This window comes from Vicugna pacos, chromosome 19 (assembly GCF_048564905.1).
Source record: "Vicugna pacos chromosome 19, VicPac4, whole genome shotgun sequence".
Classification (NCBI taxonomy): domain Eukaryota; kingdom Metazoa; phylum Chordata; class Mammalia; order Artiodactyla; family Camelidae; genus Vicugna; species Vicugna pacos.
The window spans coordinates 19355813-19382314 of NC_133005.1; the positions used below are offsets into that span (position 1 = coordinate 19355813).

Genomic DNA, 26502 nt, shown 5'->3' on the forward strand with positions numbered 1-26502 from the left:
ATTTGTTTAAACTTGAATATTGTTTAAAATGATAATGTCCCTTCTCCAAATGATATGGAAAGCAAAACTTTTTTAAATTTTCTTTTATTCAATGGAAGCTTGCCTATTTTCACGTCTTGCTTATTCATTTTATATGTTTAAAAGAAGACAGTAGTCATCTATGTATTTTGCATAACAATTATGTTAAGAGTAGGATCTTAATGTCATGTTATTAAAATCAGTTAAACAATAAAAAAAAACAGTTAATGTTTTGTTCACAACATAGTCAGGTGAACAGCAAGGCGGGAGAAGGTCGGTGCTGGTAACCAACCCACACAGTCACGTGGGGAAAGAAGGTTAAGGGTTCCTGAACAGAGGTTTTCATGGGCCAGCCCTAGAAGTAGCAAACATCACCCATTTACATCCAGTAGCCGGAATTCTGTCAAATGCCTTATCTAACAACAAGAGAATCTGAACTCTCGTAGTCTGCATTCACCAGAAGAACCAAAGAACACAGAGCAGGTCTCCCCTGCTATCCAAGCAGAGTGTTCCTACGAAATCTTTTTTCTGAAATGGCTTAAAGTAATTGCTTCCTTGGTTACCTTAGGACGCATCTTGCTAACAAGCGCACAAATAAATCAAGATAAAGCACAGATGCTCACAGACACAGTGCACAGCCACAGTGGCCCGATGCTGAGATGCCAATTACAGTTTCTGGGGAAGGAGTCTGGCGGCGCCCCACCTCTGTATCCGCCCCGCTGCAGGACAGGTGCCAAATGCGCTATTTTCCATTTTCATCTTTTTTCGTACAATCAAAAATCCTTTTCAGATTTCTTTGGTTAATGAAAACAGGAACTAAAGTGAAGTGGCATAAAATAAACTTTCAAAAAGCAAGAGCTACCCATATTGGTAAGCACTAGCAAATTCTGCCACCCCCAGCACTGCCATTCTTAGCTATTTACCCGGCCTGACTCACTTCTGCATAAGCACGTTATTATATACATAATGGAATTTCACAGTATCATTGTTCTTGTTGACAAAAAAAATTGGAAGCAATCCAAATGACTACAATAATAGAACTGGACGAACTTATAATAAAGGAGGGAGTGGGGACAAGTTAAGGAGGAAACTGTTTGAAAATACAGGATGGAACAGACGATTGGTCTAAAACGGAAGCAGGAATATCTTATGCATCAGCGTACATGAGTAGAGAAGCAAACAGACTGTCAAGTTTCAATTTAGAAGATATCATTCTCATTTGAATGGACCTAATTTCTCTAAAATATGAGGCAACTTCACAAGCTAAGATGCAGTGAGGAAGGAAGGGATGTTGAAAAGAGGATGTGAAACAGTTATCTCTGAGAGTTGAAAACTAAATTTACTAAAATGTATAGTAGAATTGTCTGGAAGAATTGAGTGCCCACTTGGGATCTGTGGTCATAAGCTGAAGTGAGTCTGGATGACAAGGCCACTTGATTTCCTCCAGCTATGCTCAGCTGCTTGAGTGTAAGGAGGAAATGAATGGGTAACTGGGCTTAACTAGGGTGGAGTCTTGCAGAGGTGTGTGATGGCAGAGAGAGAACAGGGCATGAGAATGTCTACAATTCTATTCCATGAGATCTAAGCCAGATAAGACAGAAGAACCTGAAGTGGGTAACAGATGATGAAAAATGGCAGATGAAAAGAAGCCCTGAGGAAAGGTGAGATGGGAGGGTAAAATCTGTCCCCAGAGGATGGGAGATTTGAAACTGAGATTTCAGGAGGGCTCACTGTGGATGATGAGGTCTGGGTAATGACCAGGATGGGTGGTAGGATGAAGTGAAAGACCATTGCATAAGAGAGGTCAAGGGATTGATGAGGCAGGGTGTTAGAAGGAATCACCTACGTCAATACTGGAGCTGCCAAGATTAATAACAAGAGTAATAATGGAAAGGGAGACAGTGATTGAGGTGCTGACATTAGAAATGAATAAAGCAGGGGATAAAACATGGTTACCTATACAGCAGACAAGATATTAATATCCAGAACACAGGAACAACTTGTATACAACAATTTATAAAAGAAAAACAAGCCAACATAAAAATGAGCAAAGACTGAATAGACAGTTCTCAAAAGAAGAGAGAATGGTACTCAGTAAACATAAAAAGATGTGTTCACTTGCAACAGGAAGATGCAAATTAAAATAAGATTATTTTAACTCCTTAGCAAAAAAAAAATTAAGTGATTAGCAATACAATACAATATTGAATTGGTGGATGAAGAAATGGGCCTTCAAACACTTTTATGATAAGAACAAATGGATGCAGGTTTTTTAGAAAACAATTTTGTGGCTTCTCTCACTGAGCCAACAAAGGCCATTTCTGGACATACACATGTGAACGCATGTGTAGGTTTATAATTCATTGTTCATGTAAAAACGTGGAAACAACCCAAATGTTCAACAATAGTGCCTCCTGGATCACCTTTCAAATAAGCTACTTGCTCTCATCTCCTTGCCTAAGGATTCGTGTCTGGAAGCACCCAAACTAAGAGTCCCCACAGGGTGGTTTATCTCCCTGTTTTATTCAGGAAGGTTGACAGCTGTACTATCCAGTCACCGCCTTTCCTTTCTCACTTGGGGTGCTGAGAGACAGGCTTCCTCCTGGTCTCTGACAGATATTTTACAAATTAACTAACATGCAAAACTTCTCAAGACATAGGAACAACTCATGATTTAATCCCCTACTTGGTTCTAACTTACATAAATTACTCATTAGGATAGAGTGGGCTCCACCTTGCTGGACCACACTTTCCTAATAACTGTTATCAAATTCATATATTTACAGATGCATTTTCACATAACAAACAGCCAGACCTTGGCCTTCTGAGGTAGTACTGTATGAAGGCTCCAAGCTATAGTGGGCCCCACTGAGCAATGAGTAGAAAGCTAACTTTTTCCCCTAATAAAGACAGAAGGATTGAAATTCTGAAGGCAGTCTGCCTTAGCCCAGACTGCAATAACCAAATACCCTAAACTGAGTGACTTAAGCCACAGACACTTATTGCTCACATTTCTGGTGGCTGGGAAGTCCGAGATCAAGGTGCCAGCAGATCTGGTTCTTAGTGAGGGCTCTCCTTCTGGGTTATAGAAAGACACCTTCTCTCTGTGTCCTCATATAGCTGGGAGAGAGGCAGCTGTGGTCTCTTCCTTTTCTTGTAAGGGCAGTAATGCTGTCGCAGGGGTCCCAGCCTCATGACCTCATCTAAACTTATTACCTCCCAAAGGCCCCACCACCAAATACCAGCACACTGGGGGTTAGGGCTTCAACACAGACATTTTGCCTGGGGGCAGGGGAGGACATAAATATTCAGTTTATAACAAAGTCCAAGGGAGATGGTGAAATCCCATGAAAACAGACAAACACAGACATGTATAGGAGGTTTTTCATTTGGGGAGGGGGAGGGGTCAGAAGTATCATTGAAAGAGGCACTTATAAGTCTTCAGCATGTAGAGGGTATTTAAAGTCATATGACTATAGAATCCACAAGGAAGTGACAGCAAATAGAGAAGACAGACGAGGACTGAGCCCAGGATACTGCAACCCTTAGAGTTCAGAGAGAGAAAAAAAGAATCAGCAAAGGAGACTGGGAAGAACAACAAAGGAGGAGACAAAGCATCAGCGTAGAGCGTCTTGATGTTCAAGTGAAGGATGGTGTCAAACTATGCCGATAGATATGACAGGTCTAGTAAGATGAAGACTAAAACCTTAACCTTTGTTTTTTTAATCAACTTCTGTCATTGGTGACTTTGCTTGTCATTTGTGGCCTTGGCAAGAGCAGTTTTTGTGGAATAGTGAAGGTAAAAACCTGACTGGAGTATATTTAAGAAAGAATAAGAGGAGAGGAATTATCAACTTCAAATGTAGACAGCTCTTAAAGGGGTTTTCTGCAAAAAGGAACAAAGAAAGTATTCATTTGTAGGGGGAGTGGAAACAAGAGAATGATTTTTCTTAAGATGGAAAAAATAGTGTAATTATATGCTGATGAAAATGATTCAGTAAAATGATGTGTCAGGAAGAGTTGGGAAACTTTCTAGAGCGATGGAGTGGGATTTGGTGTTTCAGGTGAAGAGCTTGGCTTCAGATAGGGGAATGGATAATACATACAGGAATGCACAGAAAGAAATCAATGCAGATGCTGGGAGGTAGGGAGATATATGTGGTGGTGGGCCATGGAAGTTCTAATTGTTTCTTGGGAATTGAGACTCAAGCCAATTTTATTTAAATTTCAAAAGACAAGATGACTGACTTTTTCCATTAGTAAATACTTTTCCATTAGTAAATACATCTGATTACCATATAATTGTAAAAATGGTTGCATAAGAAAATTGTCAAAGTCTAGAAAACAAAAGATGATAAACTGAGATGTTCTTCCTTGAAAAATTACTAACAAATGCAAATTGGGTTGTCCAGGGAGTGAATGATAATAAATCCAATGGGAGAAAGAATTGCCTTTCAACTGATGATGCTTAACAAGTGGATAAATAGGTGGAAAAACATGAACCTCAATCTTACCTCATCCCACTCACAAAAATTAATCCAAGATGCATCATAAGTCTACATATAAAAGTTACAATTATAATATCTTCTCTATAGAAAATGTTAGAGAATAAACTTAATACAAACAAATGTATCTTAGGACGCACAAATCTTTAATCATAAAAAATTATCATTCAATTTCAAAGTTAATAACTTATGCTCATCTAAAGAAATCATTAAGAAAATGAAAAGGCAAGCCATAGACTAGGAGGAAATAATTACAATACATATATCTGGCAAAGAACTTGTATCCAGAACATACAACAAACTCCTACAAATCAATATTAAAATGGAAAACTATCTAATTTTTTAAAAAATGCTGGAGTAGGCACTGCACAAAAGATGATATATGAATGGCAAAAAAGCACATGAAAAAGTGATCAGCATCATTAGAAAATTCAAATTAAAGTTACAGTGAGACGTACCGCCATACACGTGTTTGAAAAGCTAAGTTTTTTTTTAATGACAATATCATAGTTTGAGAAGGATGTGGAGCAACTGGAACTGTCACTGACAATGTGAGTGCAAAACAATACAAGAACTTTGAAAAACTGTAGTTTCTTATAAGGTTAAACACAGATCTATCCTGCAATCTCACAATTCCACTCCTAGACATTGACCCAAGATAAAGGAAAACATTTATCCACAAAAAGACTCATATAAGAATTTCCATCACAGCATTATTCGTAATCACCACAAGTTGGAAGCAGCCTAAATGTCCATCAACAGAAAGATGGACAAACAAAACTATAGAAAAATGCAACAACATGGATGAATCTTAAAAACACTATGTTGAGTGAAATAAGCCAGAGGAAAAAAAGTGTATTCTGCATGATTCAATTAATAAGAAATTTAAGAACAAGCAAAGCTCATCTATGATGACAGTGGTTGCCTTTAGGGGTTGGGAGTTGTCTAGAAAGGGGAATCATGGGACTTCCTGGGGTAATGGGAAGGTTCTATATTATTATTGGGATGTTAGTCAACACAGATGTATATATTTGCCACAATGCATCACATTATACACGAAATCTTTTCATTTCACTGTCTGTAAATTTCACCTCAATTAAAGAACTTTCAATGGCCACCTTGGCTTTTTCTGTTTTTCTTTTGGGTCCACCCATTCTGCCTGTTTTGTGTCCCTATATCTAGAAAAGCTGAGCTCACTCCCAAAAATGCCCTCCTCTCCCTGGTTCGTGCCTCAGAGAGCACAATGTTTGGGTTTTAGCCTGAATGAATAGGCCAGACTTAGGTTTGGGGCTCTCTTTACTTAATTTTCCATCATCCACCTAAAATCAGGAGAGATTGCTCTCAAATTTGGTATGAGAAGAGGAATTCAAAAATGATCCTCAGGTGGCATGAAAGACAGTATAGCCTTTTCTTTCATTCCATTGAATGTATATAAACAATGCGGGGAGAGGAACACAGTAATGAGAGGACATGATAAGGGAGACGACATAAATGTCCATCGGGAGAAGGAGATTTGGGGAGCTAAAGAAAGGGTGAGGTAAGGCAGGCATCAGCAAAAGTCCCCACCTAGATTGTCCCAACTTGTTTTGGGACAAGTTTATGGAAATCTGTGTTTTCTATAAACAACACAGGCAGATTTAAGGATTCTCATACTGATTTTGCAGGGACGCAGAGACAATATTTTCACAAGAATGGACAACTTTAAAAAAATCTTTGCCAGTGTATTAACCATAAGATAGAGGTGGGGAAATAGGTCATACAATCATTAAACTGGCTAGGTATGCGTTCAAAGGTTCACTAAAAGTATGCCACGTGAGAGGTGAAGCCCAGCACCCAGGGGTGGCCCGTCCTCTTACCACCTGCCTCATCCTCTCAAAATAACAGACAGTAGAACAAGAGACTCTTCTGAACTTGAGGAACGTGGGTGGTAGTACCGTTCGAAGGCTTGAGAGCTCAAGACACTGATAATTCTTAGAAACTGAAACTGGCATCCCCAGTGGGCAATGGTTGTGTCCAGTTTAATTTGTTGCATGTCAAACTATTTCTACAACACTTGAGATTACTTAGTGATCATTTATTCCCTGAGTATGGGGAATGTGGCACTACACAGAGCTATACTGCAATAAATTTCAGAGGATACTTGTTCCTTCTCAAGTTACTCACCATCACACATCCTGGAAATCACTCAAAGACGCAAAACCTCTGCGTAGGAAGGATGCAGTTCAAAGAGAGCAAAAGCCTAAACCCTTGATTCTTTCATTTTATAAAGTCACAGAGTTAGATCTTAAACAAGAGCATCTATTCTGTTTATAGCAGGTGTAACAAATACCTGGCACTCATGCCACCACTCCTGTTTTTGTACGCATCGCAGGCACCACGAATCAAGTGTGGTACTTCTTCGCATCTAGCAAAGCACGGCATCAGAATCTTTTCAAGGGGGAGGATATAGCTCAAGTGCTCAGCATGCATGATGTCCTCGGTTCAATCCCAGTACCTCCTCTAAGAATAAATAAATAAACCTCTTTACCAAAAAAAAAAAACCTTAAAAAAAGATAAAAGAATCTTTTCAGCATAGCCACCACTAACTGAAACAAGTTAACACATGAATATTAATCTACTTGCCATCCCAATCTAGACTTTCCCAAATGCTCTACTTTCTAGTTTGCCTGCATCAATCCAAGTCATAATTCCCCCCTAAATACAGCACACCCAGCAGTGGAAAGTGACTAGAATTCTGGGGACTTTTACAGATGAGGTGAAGGAAGCTCAGAGAGTTTATGTTCTAAACCCAGGACCGCAGTCCAGCTACCACACCAAAGCTCTCTGCTCTTTCTCCCCAACCACACGCCTCCCTCCTTATGACACATAAGATGCCCATCCTTCATCTTCTATTTACACAAAAGGTCCCTGCCTCCTGTCATACCAACTCTCCTCCCTCTCACTCACTTAAATTGTCCTATTAGCCTTTCAAGTCCTCTTGAACTGGTCTTTTCTCATTCTTTTCTTTGCCCTGTTTCAAACTCACCTCTGCTCTGTGAGTAATCCTAATTACCCAAACACTGGTACCATCCCTACAATAAAAATCTCCATTAATCCCATCTTTCCTAGTGAGCACTTCAGTCAAAACAGGTCTTCTAATGCTGTTCTCATCACCACGACCTGCTCAGTTCTTTAAACACGGAAAACTTCACACTTACTTGGAATAATCCAAAAAAGCATTGAGTAGATAGGAACTTCAAGAGGTCATAACCCCTATCCCCCTGCCTCAGGCAAGATGATACCCAAACCATGCCAGAAGGAGCCTGCTTTGAAAGTAAGCATTTGAAAGAAGACAAGCCCTTCTGCTTAATGAGCTGCATGACTCACTTCATCTTGGGTAATGGGGGATTATCTGCTACACAGGGAGGATAAGCCACACTAGTAAAAGGTGCATTAAAACTAGGAGATCTGCAGAAGTTGTAAGAGACAAAATGTGCGTGCCTCCGTAATCCTCAAAACTAGCCCAAGAAGAAAGGAATGGTACTTTATATAATTCCTTATAAAGACTGCTTACTGCTACAGCTGGACTGTTCAGAGGCTAACTTCAGCTGGACATCCTTCCCCCAGGACGCCCCCCCCATCCCACCAGTGGACTGTAAGACCTGTAAGAGCAGAGAACACGTCTGTTCGTTCATTATTGTACCTTCATCCCCTGGAATGTGCCTGGCATAGGGTTGGCACTTAATCAGAATTTGTTAGTTGAATGAGTATTGCTAGTGTCACTGTCCCATAATTAGTTGTGTCCAAAATGATGTATCCATCCATCCTATAAACTGTAATTATACTGAGCCCAGCACCGTATTGCTTAATTGGAACATGGTGGTAATTAGGATGTAAACTCTGTCCTCAAGGAGTTTTCAGTCCAGATTTAGAGAGAAGCAGTGACAACAAGGCGTAATGAATGGTGAGCCTGAGAGAACTGGAAACCACAGAACACCTAAGAGAAGCACCTCACCCAAGCAGGTCGAGCAGGGGAGGTACCAAGAGCACGGAAACAGCCATCTTGGGTGGCCTGACCATACAAAAGGTCAAAGAAGACACGTGTTACAAAGTGCTACACATGACACAAAATGTAATCAAATGTTCTTGATTACAAAAACCATGTGTCAGAAAAAGCAAATGAAATTCCATTCACCGTCACTCCACCTGTCCTTCTCTAGGTGAGAAGAAGGACCTGAAAACGCAAGGGTACCCCACAGCCAGGTGTGTGTGACAAAATCCTTTCCTCAGACGAGTTTTGTTTGAACTGACTCAAAGAGTAGAACTTTCTAGAACTGTGTAGACAGACTCCAGGGAATAAAATATCATGTGGGTTTCATTCAGAGGGAATCATAGGAACAGTGTTTCTACGCGACAGTTTTTAAGGTGATCCTAACACACACCCACCTTTAGTTAAGGCACAACCACTTACTTGTTAATGAAATGTTTCTAGTTAGTTCCTAAGAATGAGATGAGTTACCTGCTGAATTCATCCAGCCCAGGATTCTTGCTCCCAAATGTCTGGGGCAAGAATTCATGCTCTTTCGACCTACAAGTTCTGAAATAGTGAATTCTCTGACCAGTAGGGGAAGCCACATTTCCTTCTCAACTATATAGCACACATTTCATGGATTGGCAGCCACCCATGGAACTTTCTCGGCACAGAAAGGGTGCAGGAAGGAAGTTTTGTTTCCTTTCAGAATATTGGCACAGTTGACATCAGACGTGGAACATGCAGCCTCAAAAGACTCTTCATCATTATCTAGGACACAGTCATGGATGCTCTGTGACTGCATCTTCTGATGGACAGCACATAACCAGGATATGTGTCAAAAATGTGATCCCAACCCTACCAGCAAATGTGGGCAGGAAGAACATTTCAAAATCAATTCTCTCGCCTCTTCTGCATTCTTTGGTCTGGTCCTGTTGGAAATAGTTTGCCAAAACACTGAGGATTCTTTCCATATTTCAGCGTAAGTACAGTAATAAAAAAAAATTAGAAGAGAACTTGCTTTAAAAAGAAGTGAAAACCTTTCTTCTTTGCAAACTCATGCCCGTCTGCTCAATGTCCTTTCATTTTCTCTCAGTGTCTTTTGACCTTTTCTAACCAACAGGATTCCATCTTCTTCTTTCTAACTCAGTCACCCCCTCCAGCCACACCCACATTTGTGAGACACAGAACTCACTTTCGAGTCCTTGGCCTCATACCCCTGGAAATTTGGCAAAGCTTGTTTAAAAACCATATCCCCTCTCTGAGACTCTATCTCCAGATTTCCTTTCCTTTCTGACATTCATGGTGTAACTAAGTAGCCAAAAGTCAGGAAGGGACAGAGCTGTCAAAAAAGGCAGGAGATAAATGACACTTGTGGTTCTCACTGTTTGGAAAACTTAGGATCTGGTGAGTGGTCACACCTTGCTCCGTATACATTTGCTGGCTCGTCTAGGCCACTTACCAACCGCCCTTTTACTTACTCACACTTCAGCTTCAACCCCAACCCCTACCACTCATTTCTCAGCTTCACCTGTAACTTGCCTGGTTAACTGCTACTTATTTGTATCAAGCAGGGTCCCAACATTACACAAAATTCTACTCAGAACCTTCAACTCAGGAGCATGTTGGAGCTGATTTACACCAACTTGCAGGAGAAAACTTAATTCTCAAGAGTTTTGCAAGCTGGCTGTTAAACACGGTCATTATTTTTAATTAAATTAACTTACAATTACTTGAACTACATTAAAGATGAAGACAATAAATAAATATTCAAAACGCATGCCTTCCTCATTATTTTATCACATTATGTACTATCTTGAGATTATTTATATTTACTATATGTATACAGTTGTCCCTCTCATCCATGAGGGACACATTCCAAGACCTCCAGTGGGTGCCTGAAACTGCCAATAGTACTGAACTCTATACATACAATGTTTTTTTCCTAAACATACATACCCATAATAAGGTTTCATTTATGAATTAGGCATAGTAATAGATTTAAAATAATAACTGTTATTAAATACAGCAATTATAACAACATACTCTAATAAAAGTTACATGAATGTGGTCTCTCTCTCTCTCTCTCTCTCCCAATATCTTATTGTACAAATTTAATGCCTTTTGCATCTTAATTAAGTATTCACTACGCACTGGGGCCATAAGTTTTGCAGTTTGAGGTGGGACAGCAAAACTAGCACGGATTTTCTTTCCTTCACAATTTCATGGATGGAAGATTTATTCTTACCGTAGATCTCAGCAACCTCAGCACACAACTTTTTTTCTTTCCTTATTGAGCTGAGAACTTTCACTTCTCACTTGAAGCAAACACGTTATGGATACTGTTTGGCGTATCCAAACTGGCAGCGTCACTCCTCTCGCACTTTGGGGCCATTATCAAGTAAAATACGGGTTACTTGACCACCAGCCCCGTGATACCATGACAGCTGATCTGATAACCAAGAGGGCTACTAAGTGACTAACGGGCGGGACACGCTGGACAAAGAGATGATTCACACCCCGGGCGGGACAGAGTAGGAGGGCATGGGATTTCAGCACACGACTTGGAACAGCACCCAATTTAAAACTTATGAATCGTTTACTTCTGGAATTTTCCATTTAATAATTTTGGACCATAGTTGACCACAGGTAACTGAAACCACACGCAGCACTAAATCTCAGATAAGAAGGGACTACTGCACAGTCAAACTACTTAGCATCTCTTTCCAGCTCTGTGTTCAATGGCATCGTGTCAGGCCGTGGTGGGCACACTTATTCCACAGGAATTGTCAAAAGCTGCAAATCAGAGACCTAGTTGTTAAATACTTACTAGTGTTTATAACTGAAGGTTGAACCAAAGGATCCATTCAGGTTAAGAAGTAGGATTAAGGGAACCAGCTAGGGATGTTGAGGCCTCTGGAGACTAGCAGCAGAGGGACACATGATCACTCTCAGTCCTGAAGGAGTGAAGGGAGGAAACAGAGCCATTACCAGGGGGAAAGGACCACCTGGACAACACCACAATCCCCAAGGGACCAGCTACTGCCAGAGAACAGGGAGGAGGCACGGGGTAAACCCCTTCCTCTCCTCCCACCTCTGACCACGTGCCACTGGCTGACCACATCAAGCCTCCGGCTGGCTCAGAAGCCTGCGGACTGCAGCCCGCACGTGTCATGCTGGGTTCGGCAGAGAGAGAGAGTATTAAGAATGATGTTCTTAGTAAGTACTCTTGGTACGATCATCTGTGCAAAGGAGGGGAAGGACACAGGACTGGGCAGAGAAGGCGGGCTGCAATGCAGACCCCACAGAGTCCTCAGGTGAGCCCACGGGAGCTCTGGAGCTAGGATGGTCCCGCAAGTTTCTCTCAAGTAGGAGCAGGGAGGGCTGGTCTTTCTATCCTGGAGGTGATCAGTCATGGGATACAGGAGGCAGGTTTCATAAGGAGGCACAGTCCCCAAAGAGAGCTGACACCTGAGGTTTGTCTTCCAACAGCTGAGGGAGTAAGTCCTTCATAACTGAAATGGCATGTTACAGGATCCACCACGGCAGTGGTCAGCTCCCTGGGCAAAGGAAGGAGATGGGGTCTGGGGAGCTGGAGGAGAGAGGGATGAGTAACAACCACGTATTACCCTTCAAATCCCAGCTTTTAAATCAGCCCCTCGCAGAAGCAGTTCCTGACCCTCCTGCTCTGTGTATACCTGTAGTCCTTCTGCAAACTTTGATCATGTTTCTCAGCAAACAAGTACTAAGCCAGTCTGTTTACTAGTCTGTCCTCTTGTGAGCCCCATGACCACAGGCACTGTACCCTGTTTATCCTTATGCCCATTCTGGGCTGTGGATGCTCAATAAAATAACCTGTCAAATGGTATGCAGCTAACAAAGCTTAACAAGTCCAGACTTCATAATTACAAAGACATCTCAGATGGAAAAAAAAAAAAGTTATCCAGAGGAAGAGAAATCAAGCTGCTACAAGGAAAAAGAACAAAAACAAACAAACAAACAAACATTATCCTTATGACAACATTCCATGGCATATTAATTTCCAAATTACCACTGCTGATATGTCCCTGGAAGGTTTCCAACTAGTTAGCAAGCCAGATTTATATCTACAGACATAAAATGATTGATTCATCAATGTATGTGGGGGTGGGAGGGGAGGGAGGGAATAAATACCGTGGGAATAATTGTATTTTTAAGATGAAGTGGGGCAGGAGGGAGGGAGAGTCAAGGGTGGGCAGTGAGGCACCAACATGACAAAGATTAGTTTGAGCCCAGGCATCAGATCGTTAAAGGGCCCCTCTGAGCTTCCCCTCCAAAGGGACAGATAAGAAACAAGACATTCAAGTAGCTGGCGGGGTCGCCTGTGAGTGTCTCCCTTGTCCGGCAGGCTTGTCAGTTCTGGCATCGTCAGAAGACGTGTGCCATGGCCATCAGCTTTGTGTCACCACGCTCCTCTGTCTTTCATCACCTTCTGGAGCATGAATGGTGCTTTTCTTTTTTCCTTTCTTTTTTTTTTTAAATTTCTTAGCCTAATGTGAGGTACAACACTGCTGTCCCCCAAAGTCATGCGTTTGAAAAAATACATTCTGCTGGCTTTTGGCACTGCTTGAAGCTCTAGAGAATTAAGCTGAATATTCTAGGCAATGGTGGAATCCATTAAGTGACTTAGAACCTACATTTTCAAGGGGGCAAAAAAGGAATTATAAAGAGAAGGAGGAAACTTAAAACTTGATTGGTGAAATGAATAGAAAATAGCTGAAATAGAAAAATCCACATTGAGGAGTGTTTCCTGCATCTGCGTGATTAATCTGTGAAAATACCAGGTTTTATTAAGTTAAATGAAGTACTTTATGAGCAGCTCCTTTACGTGTCTTTTAATCTTCATGACAACCCTGGGAAGTAAAACCATTCCCATCAGGATTTTACAGATAAATAAACAGAAGCTTTGAGAGACTAAGTGATTTGTCCAAGGTAAGGAGTCGAGCTGAAAATTCAAATCTGTGTTTGATCCATCTCAGAGTCACTCAGCAGAGCAAGTGGGAGGACAATTTGGATAACTGGTGACACACGGCGCCACCTTTTCACGACTAGCCCTGGAAGGCCAAGGGGGCGGGGCTAAACCAAGGAGACCGTCATGCGTCCTCCGCCACCCCAACAGGGTAAAGAGGAAGCTCTAACAAAGATAAAAGAACAGCAACCCTTGGCTTGATGGGTCTTGGTTTTAATGGTATTTAAGAGAAACACAGAGAGGAGGACCCAGGGAAAGTAACCACCACACACTGTGTGATGAGACAATGAGTCTCCATCCTCATGTTCCCATAAAGAGAAGATTCTGCCCCTTTTCCCATCAAGAGGACAACCTTAGTCCTGCAGGGGAGAAGTTTCCCTTTCCAGGGTATCTCCTGATCAGAGACTGGAAGTTTCTTGGGGCCACGGCGAGGTTACTCTGCTTAGAAACGCCGTCTGCCTGCCCCCCTTCTTCCTTCTCAGAGTTAGCAGTTTGGAAAGATACTTTTAGAACAGAATGAGGATTTTAAGAGGCAATTTATCTTGCAAAAAGATCCAAAGGAACTTCTGAACAACGTAGTTCATGGCAGCCAGAGATGGTGTCAGCAAATCAGCCAGCTTTTTCGAGTATATAATGGCTAACAATATTGTGCAGTTGTGTGCATCAGGTACCACGCCAAGCGTATTACAATCTCATTGAGTCCCCACAGCAACCCTATTTATGGAGAAAGAAGCTGAATATCAGAAAGGACAAGGAATGTGCTGAAGCTTACATAGCTATTACTTTGAGGAGCTAGGAAACAGCTGTAATTTTGAAGTCCATATTCATCATCAGTAAAATGTATGGTCTCCTAGAAGCTAAGAAAAGATCTAGAAGCAGGAAAGTGGAAGACAATAACGACCCTACAAAGCAGGACAGATGTGGCAGTAAAAAGCGAGCATCCAACCCATATATTAAAAGGCTTGTGTGCCCCTAAAATGTGAAAGTCAGCTGTTTTCTTTTCTTACAGCAGTATGCCATGGTGGCCAACTGTTGGAACTTCCAATACTTAGAACCTGAGTTAGAGGCAAATATAGTGAATTGGTCTAGCTCCTTCCAGGGTAATGACTTCAATCAAATGTGTGTCATGATCTCCTAAAATTATTCCATCAGGGTGCCCCAATCACAATTTGTTATAGATGTGAACACAACTTATTACACATGTGAGGTTTATCAGTACCCAAATGGCAATTCAGCTAGACAAGAACCCAAATAAATACTGTCACTCTAAAAATCAGTTTGGCAGCGGTGTGCTGAAGCCAGCTCATACTAGCTCACAAGAGCCAATTGTGACATTTTCAGGAATGTTGTGAGCTGATTATTATACACAACCACCTTTGAAATTTAAATTAGGTAAGCTTACAACAAAATAAGCTATATTAAAAAATAAAAGCAATAAATATTCAACCCTCATCATTCCCTAATTATTTACTGCATCTTAGTTATGATCTATGCTCTTAAGATTATTGTCAACTATTGAATCTGTGGGGCAGAAATTCTATATAGTTACATACTATATGCTTCTCTTCTCCATTCCATGTTCAGTCACGTCGCATTGGTAGCTTGAAATTGGCCAGGGTGAGAATACTTACACCATGGAAACAGGAAAATACTAAAAAATCAGGGCATTGATTGTTTTGGGGAGAGCTGATTGTTAAACGCCTACCAGCACACCACTACCTGTTTATGTGAGAGTACAGCTGAACTAGGGAGAGACAGCCACATCAGACTGCTCTGCATCTCTGGGAAAGCAAGAACTGCCAGTGAGGAGTATTATTTTCCTACTACTGTGTAACAAATTTCTCCAAAAGCTCATGGCTGAAAACAATAAGCATTTATCATCTCTCACAGTTTCTCTGTGTCAGAAATCTGAAGGCAGCTTAGCTGGGTGGCTCTGGCTTGGAGTCTCTAATGAGGTCGCGGTCCCAATGTCTGCCAGAACTGCTGGCATCTGAAGACCTGAAGTTTTGCCAGATCCCCATTTTGCAGGATCTACTGCCAAGGTGGCTCACTCACAGGGCTGGCAAGTTAGTGTGAGGCCTCAGTTCTTTCCCACATGGGCCTCTCCACAGAACTGCTTGAGTTTCCTGACAACATGGTGGCTGGCTTCCCCCAGAGCAAGCAAGCAGTCTAAGAGACTAGAGCAGAGGCCTCCATGTTTTTCATGACCTGGCCGTGAAAATCACGCACCATCATCTCTGCCATGTGCTGTTGGTCACGTCGAGCAGCTCTGACACAGATGGAAGGAGATTACCCAGGGCATGAACACCAGGAGGAGAGGACCACTGTGAGCCATTTTAGAGATGCTGGTTTTGTCTGTGCTCTGACATGTTATGGAGTGGTCTCGAATTGCTTGCTCCATCAGGATCCCAGCGTGGCTTTGTCTGATGTCTATGTTTTGTAAAATCGTTTATAAATGATTTATGCTTGAAACTACCAAGGTCTAGTTATGAGTCTCAGACCAGCTTCTGGCTCAGAGCCTGGTTTTCTCTTTCTCAGTACACGTGTAGAAAAGGAACGAAGGAAGGAAGGGAGGGAGGGTGAGAGGGAAAAAAGAAAGTTGAGCAAGTGCTATGATACCCCATGCACTTGATGACTTCGTTTTCATTTTATAACTGAGGAAATGTAGGTTGCAAGAGGTTAACAGATTTTCTGAGATTCCACAGAAGCTAATTATAGAGCTGTAGTAATTACTGAAGACACTAGTAATTTCACACTAATTTTTTTTTATTTTTAAACAAACAAGGGAAATTAGTTTGGTAGACAGTTCACATAAGCTTCCAAATCTGGAATCCTTTGCTTTAGGACCATATACAAATTCTACATGAACTCACCCAATTCTCTGCTGACAAGTATTTCTCAACATTTGTGTGCAAAATCCTCCAATCTGTTGCTCCAAAACCATTGTTGATAGTACCATATTTGGACTATTTCCTTCCAAAGTAGTCAACCTTCACCACAAAAAGGAGCAATTGCATAAATACACTAACACATCAGAGAATCTTTAACAAAAACCCATTCTAACTTTGGAACATGGATTTGTCACTGGAAATTCCAAATGCTCTTGGTCTTCAGTCAATTCCAAGGAAGTCCTAGCCCACAGGAACTCTCCAACACCCGACAAAGAGAAGTAGCTTACAGATCTTACAACAGGAAGTCAGACAGGACTAAAGCTTTGCCTTAGATAACCTACAAAGTAGATGAATCACATTCAGTTTAAAGTGAAGCTAAAAACAGAAAATCCCACACTCCTGTGTTTGTAAAGAAGCTTACGATAACTCAATATTTTGACATTATGCCTACACCCAAAATACTAGAAACCATCTCACATTTACAAAGTCAAGTGAAAATAACACTGTGCACCTGTTTGGATTGCACTGTTTCAGGTTTCTGATGATTAGTAATAAGTAATCAAAATGAGTCACCGTCATCAATATTCTGAGACTGATGAATAAATTAATAAATCTACATCCTGTAACAGATCTGTGGGAATACTTCTGTTCTACAGAAAAATTTATGGCAGAGTATAAATCCCACATGTAATTTACTATACAATTTCAGTATATTCATTGCTATGGGAGAAAACATATGTCATTAATAATATTCCTTTCAGTTGAGGAAAAATGAACTCTTTACTCAGAAACAAATCAATAAAATGCTAGTATTCTGAGACTTTAATTCAGGAGCTAACTTTGGTACTTTTTATTCGTAAAAAAAAAATCAAACCAGCATTTTGGGTTTAATGAATCTAAATCCAGACTCCTCCTATAAAATCAAACAGTTTACCTATAGCCAAACTAAACTCTTTATTTAAAAGAACACAGTACATTTGCTAAGACCTTCTCTTTAAACTGGCTTTAGCACACTGCCTAAGTTTTAGCAAGAATTCCAGCATGTACCCTATAAAACAGAATCATTTCAAGAGCCGCTTCTTTTGTGCGGGATGGTAATAATATTCTCCCCTTGCAGAATCTCACCACACGCCATTTCAAAGGCAGGAAGAAAAGGGAATACCTGAAAGGCTAATTACAGAGCTGGGCAGATACATGATAAAGCATTAAAATAAATGAGATAGATGAGTTATCAGAGGGCAGAGCTGAAGACTGACGAACCCTATTTAGTACACTAATCCCAAGTGTTTATTCTGCATTCTTCTGGCCTTTAAAGATGACAGGTTGTGATCAATTGCTTCCCTTGAAGGCTGGCTGCTTTCCTGCCCTAGCATTTAATGTCTGTTTGATGTTCCTCACTTTGTGTCAATGCATGAGCTACTGTTAAGATATATAGCAGCGATTAAAATAATTCATCCATCTGCTTATAATTAAAGACCAAGTTAAATGTAATGACAACTTTATCTAGCAAGTTTGCTATCATCTAAAAAGGAGGCTGGCCCCTCAACAATTTCTCCAGCAGATGAATTATTCTAGTTAGTGGCAGTTCAAATTTTTTCCTTCAAAGAATGGAGATTTTAATCAGTGATGTCATTGGACAAGTGAAATGGGAGAAAATATGGAAATATCTTTAATTTTCTTTCTATCTTAACAAAAATAGGATATTTTGGTGGCTTACTCAAAGGTTGGAGGAGAAAAGTGACTTCTGAATTAATATTTTTAAATTAATCAGTCACAAAGGTGAGAAGACACTGGAAAAACAGCAAGTACTCCAGATTATTTTTTTTTAATGAGACCAGCTGAACACACTGCTATCTTAGAACAAAGAACAAATCTCTTAGGGTATTCTTTTAAAACCTACTGCCATTCTAGAGTAAACAGAACACTCCAGTTATATTTTTAAATAAATTTTTAGACATGAAACTCAGGGAGGTGAAAGTAGTGACTGAAATATTCACTCATTTTCTCTACCGCCCTGAAAATAAATAAAATTACTGATTTGTATTTTAGCTTTCTGCCTTTTCCCAACTAGGTATATGCACATACACATACATACACACACACGGATCTATCACAAAATTGAAGTCATATTATTACTGGCTGTTGTGAAAGGTGCTTTTTTTCAGGTACTAATACATGATGAATATTTTCAAATTATTGAAAGAATTTTAAAAAACCAAACTAGCAATTTTATATTCAACAGAATACGGAAATCAAACTCCAGTCTTAACTATCCTTTAATCGCTGACTGGTAAGCACAATTTAACTGACTACCAAAAACGCTAAAGATGAAAATGAAAATGCTAATAGAGTAGAACTGGAAAGTATTTCTCTTTTTCAATAATCGTAGTTGGCCATCAAAAATTTAGTAGAATTTTATACCAGTAAATGGCTCAGAAATGACCTCATTCAAATGACTTTTCCAAGTCATCTGAGCAAGCTGTTTTAGATTTTACTTTTACTTTTCTAGTTAATATGATGCTTGAAAGGATGTCTTCTGGTGATCAAGAAATCCAAACTTGGGAAATCCACCAGGAAATGTTGCAGTTTAACTCATCATAGGAATTCAAGAAAGATCATTTATTTAGAAAAGTAACAGCTAAAAGTACTTACTATAAAATAATTATGCGAAAAATCATGTCTAATGTACCACACGAAACATGGTAGGTAATTAAGAAATGACTGGGAAAAAATATGAGAATGAATATATGTATGTATATGCAAGACTAGGACATTGTGCTGTACACTAGAAATTGACACATTGTGATTGACTGTAATTCAATAAAAAAATAAAATAAAATAAAAAGAAATGTTTATTGAAAATTTGAAAATATGACTTATTTTTGCTTCCAAGTGTTTTCTGTTACATGAGGCCTAAAATAAGATGTCTCCAAGAATTTTGGAAATAACTCGACTTCTTTGGAGATAAACAGAAGAGCAGCATATCAAGAGACAGTGCGTAGTTACATCGAGTTACCTGATTGGTTTTCAGGCCAATAGCGACTGCAGCCAGAGGGACACATTAACACATCCAAAGAATGAATGCATATATTGATCCAAGTAGAAACTGATTAGACAGGAAAGTTTATTTCCAGTGCCCAGCAAAACACAACCCAAGAGACAGGAAGTTCTAGCCACTGGAGTTAGTGTGTTTCTAATCCCAAAGGTAAAGTTACTCCTGGGGTAGAAATGGATGCAGCATGAAGCCAACAGATTTGGTTTTACCCCACCTTACCGACAAGGTGACTTGTACCGTGCACTGTAAGCAGCAGACTGTCTTAGCCCACTGCTATCAATCATTTGTTCTTTTAACTCCCCTTCCTCTGATGACCTGCTCCCCAGACATCCTTCAGGTTCCCAAGTCAGTTACAGAGAAAGAGAGGGAACTTACCCTGTGCAGGTGAGCATTTCTAGTCTGTACCACAGTGATTTCCTACAGTAAATGAACCACATAGCTTGATGATAGAGAAAAAAATGAGCTGATCATAAATCTCCATTATCCTGGTCCCCGTGACAGGTGTCTCATTTTATCTCATTTGGATAAATTATCGTTCTAAGTTTCGTGAATGTTTTAGTAATGAAGAGTCAGTGTCTCGAAGCTTGACATTCTCTGTATAGACAGGATACCAGGTCATTCAGAGGCCTGGCCAGCTTCTCCTTGGAGGCCTCTGACCCCACTTCAGCTTGTCTCATCTAATATCAACACGTGGAAGCGTACAGGGAGACTCTCTGGTAGCAAAGAAAGGAGCTTCTTTTTGAGATGACAAAACAGGACTGGAATTGGGGCATTTTAGGAAAACTCCAGCATTAAAATCAGAGCATTTTTATCCCATATGAGGTATTCTCCCTTCCAGTTACATGGTGGAAAGATAAAATCAAGTTCATGAAAAGTTTTAGGTTTTAAATCTGGTTCACTAGCAATATGAAGGGGTGCCGAGAGTACCAGCAGGTTCTTCCACGCTCTCAAATAAAGTCCGTACTTGGCTCAGGCCAGGGAACGACTCAGGGCTGCAACCAAGAAGCTGAACTTTCCCCAAGAAGCCAGAAGCTTGTTGGCTGCAGAAACCCTGAGAGAGAGCTGCTACAGTCACACAGAGGAAACAGAAGCAAACTGGACCACTCCGAGTGCCCAGGCAACGCTGGGGACCTTTCTAGGAGTAGGTCAAGGACTCTACAGAAGGGTACAGAGACCTGAGCCCCAGACAAAGACAGCCATCCTTCTGCAAAGTTCCTGCAGCTAAGAAGCAACAAAGCTCATCCAGGCCCCAAGGGATGCTCTGTGCCCTTTGAGGAAAAGGAGAATGAGTTGAGATGATGGAAATGACTCTGCGATCCTCAGTACCCTCTTTGTCCACACCCAAAATACTAAGTTCCCATGTGAATTTTGGGAAGATTCAAAGGCTCCCTCCCCTGACGACAGTGTAACTCATGCCTTCTGTCTACTAAACTTCCCACTCCCAGGCTTCATTCTGTCGCCTAAGTCTATGGATCCTATTAGAATGCAAATGCTCTAAGGCTGGATGTGACCTGAAACTGGTATCTTCAATATGGAAACGAAGGTCAGCAGCTTACTAGGGTGAAATGTGGTAAGTGATAAAGACTTCCTGTAGGATAGAGAACTGCTCTCCCAAGGAGGAGGAGGGCGACCTGTGTGATCACCAGGCACCAGTCTCTCCCTCACAATACTGTGAAAAGCTTCATACTTAACACTCGGATTTCATTTTCCAAAAAGAGCTAGAACAGAAGCTACAGCGGTTCATCATCTTTCTTCTGATTAAGGCTACAACGCAATGATTTTTATTTTAAAAATACTAATCTTCCTTGGCTGCACAATGAAGGATTTTATGCCTATTTGCGTAGCAGAATAAAATGCTAACATGTTCTGGAGTGCTTTCCGCTGTTATAATTACTGCTCACCCTAAAAGCCTGGAGAGGTATAGGTGACAAGATCAAACTTGTTTCCCCTTAAACTGAGCCAGGTTTAAACCAAAGTCCCCAAAGATGAAAGGCTCAATGCCTTGTTCAGTTTCAAAGGCCAATATATGTTTAATCATTTCATAATGTAAAAGCAATATTCAAAAGAAAACAATTTTAAATTGTGAGCCATGTGAGAAATGAGGAACATACATAAAGAAGGAGGCACCTTTTTTCGTCCAAAACAGTAATTTCTACAAGAAGTGCAAAAATACCAATCCGATACAGGAGTGAATCTTCCCTATTAGAGTTTTCAACCTCATAGATTTTGCCTCCTTCCTTGCCTCGAAAAAGTTGTTTCACTCCATTTTCCCAAGTGCTCACTAACAATATAACTATGACAAAAGTTTTAAAAAGATAATACATCTTAACTCAGTATCAGCCCTGTTTAAAGTGGATTTTTAATGACTGTGTGCTCTGTATTTTTGATAATGCTAACCTGAAGTTTGGCTAATGTCCAGAGCTAGGGAAAAAAAAAATTGGACACACGTATGAGTTATGTTTCTGTTTATATTCCCGTCCCAAAGCTATGATTTAAGCAGGGGGTTCTGCCTTAATCACAGACACCTAGTAAATGAAAGTTGCTTATACATCTCAAGTAAGTTTGAATCTCTTTGGTTTGGCAGAAAGTCAAACTCACCAAATATTTCTATGTAGAACCATCTCAAATCAAACAAAAGACATAGTTAGACAATCAAATAAAGATCTGTGAGTTTGCATAAAGAATATCTGGGTCATTTGTTAACTAGTTGGTATGCAGTCCTCCAATTATAATATAGATCTATGTGGTTACATTTTATAACTAGTACATATAATATTGCACTATAGCATATAATAGTAAGAGTTTTGAAGATAAATAATAAAGATTTCATACCCTTATATTCTTCTATCACTGAAAAAAAAAAGCTATTATGTTAAGAAAAACCTCAATAAGCTGTTCTCATTACGGCTTCCTATCTAGAAAGAAGAAGTGTTATAAAATTTCTCTTCTAAAATTAGTCCAAACTGTAGCAGACAGGTGTGGGTAAGTTTTCAGGTAAGGATGTAGGTCTAAATCTCTGAACTGAACAATTTCAGCCATTGTTAGGAGCCTGTTGATACACTCAGTTACCCAAATAAGATACAGCCTCCTGAAGAAAAGTCACCAAGAAGTGACATAGATCATACAGAAACCGATTCATGAGGTGTCATACGAAAGTTGACATATTTTTAAAGACCGGACGATTAGAAATAAAAGGTAAGTTTTATTTATGCACATTCATTAGCATTTCCTGAGTAGTGTAAACTTCACATTCCAAGTTAGAAAGGCAGCTATATAAGGAGACTTTTGATTCTCAAGAAGAGATTTAAAACTCGGTTTGGCCCTAGCCATAGAATCAAGGCAACACTGAACTAGAGTATTCCCTCCTGCCTTTGAGTCCAGTTGTAAAGTGCAGACTAGAATCAGCCAATTCAGATGCAAATGCAACGAGATGGTGGCTTCCCTCAAGACGGCAAAGATGATAAACGGAGTGTTTCTGAAGGCTCCCTCGGGGCCGGCTTTAAGGACACATGACATGTGCAGTCACGTAGGGTGCTACTGGCAGAAGGGTCCTGCACTTAGCTTAATGCTCTTATTACCTACTATATCCTGGCCGCATTGGGATAGATGCCTCATCGTTAATTATAGGTCTCCAAACCATGAGAAGCTGCATGTGGGCTTGCTTATCAATTAGAGATCCTGGTTTGGAGCATAATGAAGTTACTAGAACAGATTTTGTGTTCTGTACTTCAGGAATGGGTTGAGATCATTTTATGTAGTCTTAAGAACTTGGAAAATGTACATGAGAAGAAGGGTATGGTATAGATATTGGGTAACCAAAGGGATAGATCACAGGGAGAACCTCTGGGTGGCCCATCCCAAATCCTCACCTCTCCCTTTCCTTTGGGGTTTCCTGTGATTCGAGGTAAGTTCATTCTGCCCACAGTGCCAGATGTGGAGGGCATACCCTAACCTACGCCATTCAGAACATTCCATCTCCCAAGTCACAGTCTTTAGTTGACAGGTTGGCATGTGGCCCTAACCCAGTCTAAGTGGAGTGAATCTCAGGACACAGACACCCTCTTTTCCTCCAAATGGCATGGTTTCCGGATATGGGGCTTGAAACCGCTGAAACTATTTTGCTAGCACAAGAAAATTCAGCCTAAAAATAGAGCCAACACAGAGGGGACAGCATAGCTGAGAGATTTTCAAATAAAAGGAGCTGAATTTCTCATCAAACTGTGCCTGAAGTCTGCCCTACTTTGGCACTTTTTAATTACGCAGGTTGAATTTTTCCTTTTATTGTTTAAGCCGATAACAACCCAATGATAGTGTTGCTGGATTTGCAAATAGAAATGCAGGATGCTTCTGAAAAGAAAAAAAAAAACGTGTGTGTGTGTGTGAGTGTGTGTGTGTGTGTGTGTGTGCGTGTGTGTCTGAATCATTTTGCTGTACACCTGAAATTAACATTGTAGATCAACAATACCTCAAAAAAATTTTTTTAAATAAAGAAATGCAAGATGCTCAGCTAAATTTGACTTTCATATAAACATATAATAAATAAATAGTTGAGGCATACTTATACCAAAAAAATTCATTGTTTATTTTAAATTCAAATTTAATTGGGTGTCCTGTATTTTCATCTGGAAAGCTTATCAATTAGTTATCTATTCAATCATTGTGACTGATACAAACTTAAATGTTTATCAATAAGCGAATGGATACATAAATTATAGTATATTTATTCTAGCAAATATTACGCAGTAGTTAAAAAGAAGGAGGTGGATCTCCTTGTGTTAACCCTAACATGGTGAAACCCACAAGACATATGTAAGAGTAAACAAACAAGTTGCAGAACAGTATCCATAGAAAAACCTTGTATGTTAAACAAAAAAACACAAACAACAATGTATTTCTATAGTTACAAGTACTGGCATCGGAAAACATGTTTCCATCTCAGAGCCTTTGTTTTTGTTCATCCCTATACCAGAGATTCAGATTGCTTAATGGCACATTGCATCTGGGTGTGCTCCCTCCGCACTCCCTGCATTCACAAGGGCTCCCACACTTCATTAGAGTATGCCACTCACTTCTGCAAGCCTGCTCCCTCACTGCCCTCGGCAGGGGCTCAATGCCGTCTTCCCAGAGAGACCCTGGTCTCCCCTAGCTCTAATTTTTTGTCTCTTTTCCTTGATTTAATTTTCTTCATATCACTTTTTTAAGTTATATTATGTGTTTGTGTGTTATTATTTGTTTTTAATCTCCACAAGATGACCTCCACCCATATTCATATTTTTTAATATATGTACACAAGTAATGATAACAAGGAGTGGACTGATTCACATTTGGGTCCCTGAAGCAGGGCTGCCTGTGACTACAGTCAGAATTGCCATCTACTTGATCTACTTTAAAAGGTAGAACCAAGGAGGGAGGGTGTAGCTCAGTGGTAGAGTGCATGCTTAGCATGCATGAGGTCCTGGGTTCAATCCCCAGTACCTCCATTAAACATTAATAATAATAAATATATATGTAAGTAAATAAAATAAGTAAACCTAATTACCTACCTCCCCACTCCAAATAAAAAACAAAATAAAAAAATAAAAGACAGAAACAGACAGGGACACTCCCACACACTAACTAAAACTAGCAAAGTGTCTCCTGGACACTTGCTAAACAGATTATCTTCATCATCCAAAAGTTTTCATTCCTGGGCTGCTTCTGGCTAAAAATGTTGACCCTTGATGAAACAGAAATTCTTCTCAGAGAGATAAATGTTTAAACTTCCTAATTAACATCCAAATTTTAACAAAGGACCCTAGCAGAGGATGGAAAGAGGAGAACTTTGAGAGTGGTGCATGAAGAAGGAAATCCCCATGAAAGAAGAAAGAAAACGAAAAATAAAGGTAGACTGCCAGGATCACAATTTGTTCAATATCTTCCAGGTTCTAGTGACATATTTCTTTTAAAATAGTGCAATGCTATGTTAATTATGCCAATGGCACTGTGGTTCCCACAAGGAAGTCAGCATGTCCGTGACACCTGCTGTGATGCCGTGACCCAGGGCTTAGCATCCATCACCTAATCAAGCTCATGAAAAAATTAGTTGTCAGCTGATACTTTCCTTAGGATCTGCTACTTAACTTTCACTGGAAACTGGAAACCTTGCACAAAGTTTTGTCCTCTACGGAACACAAATTATATTCTATTTATCCCTCTCAGCATACAATAGTAGCTTTTAACATCCCTAATGGTTACTAGAAGGCTTTTGCTACACAAAGGAAACACAAAAGAAAAATGAAGCTTATTTTCAACTTTTATTAATGAATTCCATCCAATCCAGGAGACCCACCTACTTAGTGCAACTGTGGTTATTAACATATTTCTCAAAGTCTAACTCTGGGATGAATGCACAAACCACATGTATCCACAGATAGACGGCACTTGTATATGGATGTCACAGAACCAAAACAGGTACTATTGGCAACAAAGATAAGAGATGACAGAATTTGTTCCATTAGTTGCTAATCAAAGGCACAAATGAATGTCAAAGCAAGAATTTTATATCTTAAATCAGAGTTAAAATTTATGTGATCCTCGGAAAAAAAACAAAGGGTAGCTTTAAAATGATTAGCTCTTCTTAAAGTCTGCCAGGCAAAAACCACTTTGAAACTCTACGTTTCAAGTCTTCGAATAGATAATGATACATCTTTAAAGATCAACTAAGTTACTTCCTGATTAAAAAAATAAATAAAACAAAATTAAGGGACCATTTTGGTCTCTTTATTTTATTTTTTATTTTGAAATATCTAAAATAATTCTTCTTTTTTGAAAGTTCGCTAAACTAAAAGAAAAAGTCATGGGTAAGAAAAGCGTAAGAAAGGCTGATTTCTGTACATAAACTGATGCTAAACTTTGTTGGTGCTTCGGAGGGTGATCCTATGTGCTTACATAGAACTTCACATCTTTTAATGAATTTTGGGAATCTCCTTTAAGAAAAAAATGTCACTCCAACCACTAATTGATTAAAAATTACTATG

General features: G+C 39.9%; 1 long non-coding RNA gene across 7 annotated transcripts in view; it reads right to left on the minus strand.

The window, feature by feature from the left end:
* The window catches only part of LOC140687393 (uncharacterized), a 365887-nt gene that overhangs the window by 209832 nt on the left and 129553 nt on the right, over positions 1 to 26502 (minus strand). The window contains exon 4 of one of the 7 annotated variants that reach the window (XR_012061647.1): positions 11363 to 11489. The exons of the other annotated variants lie outside the window; for them this stretch is intronic. This is a non-coding gene — a long non-coding RNA (uncharacterized lncRNA). The remainder of the gene's footprint in view (positions 1 to 11362; positions 11490 to 26502) is intronic. 7 annotated transcript variants of the gene reach the window in all.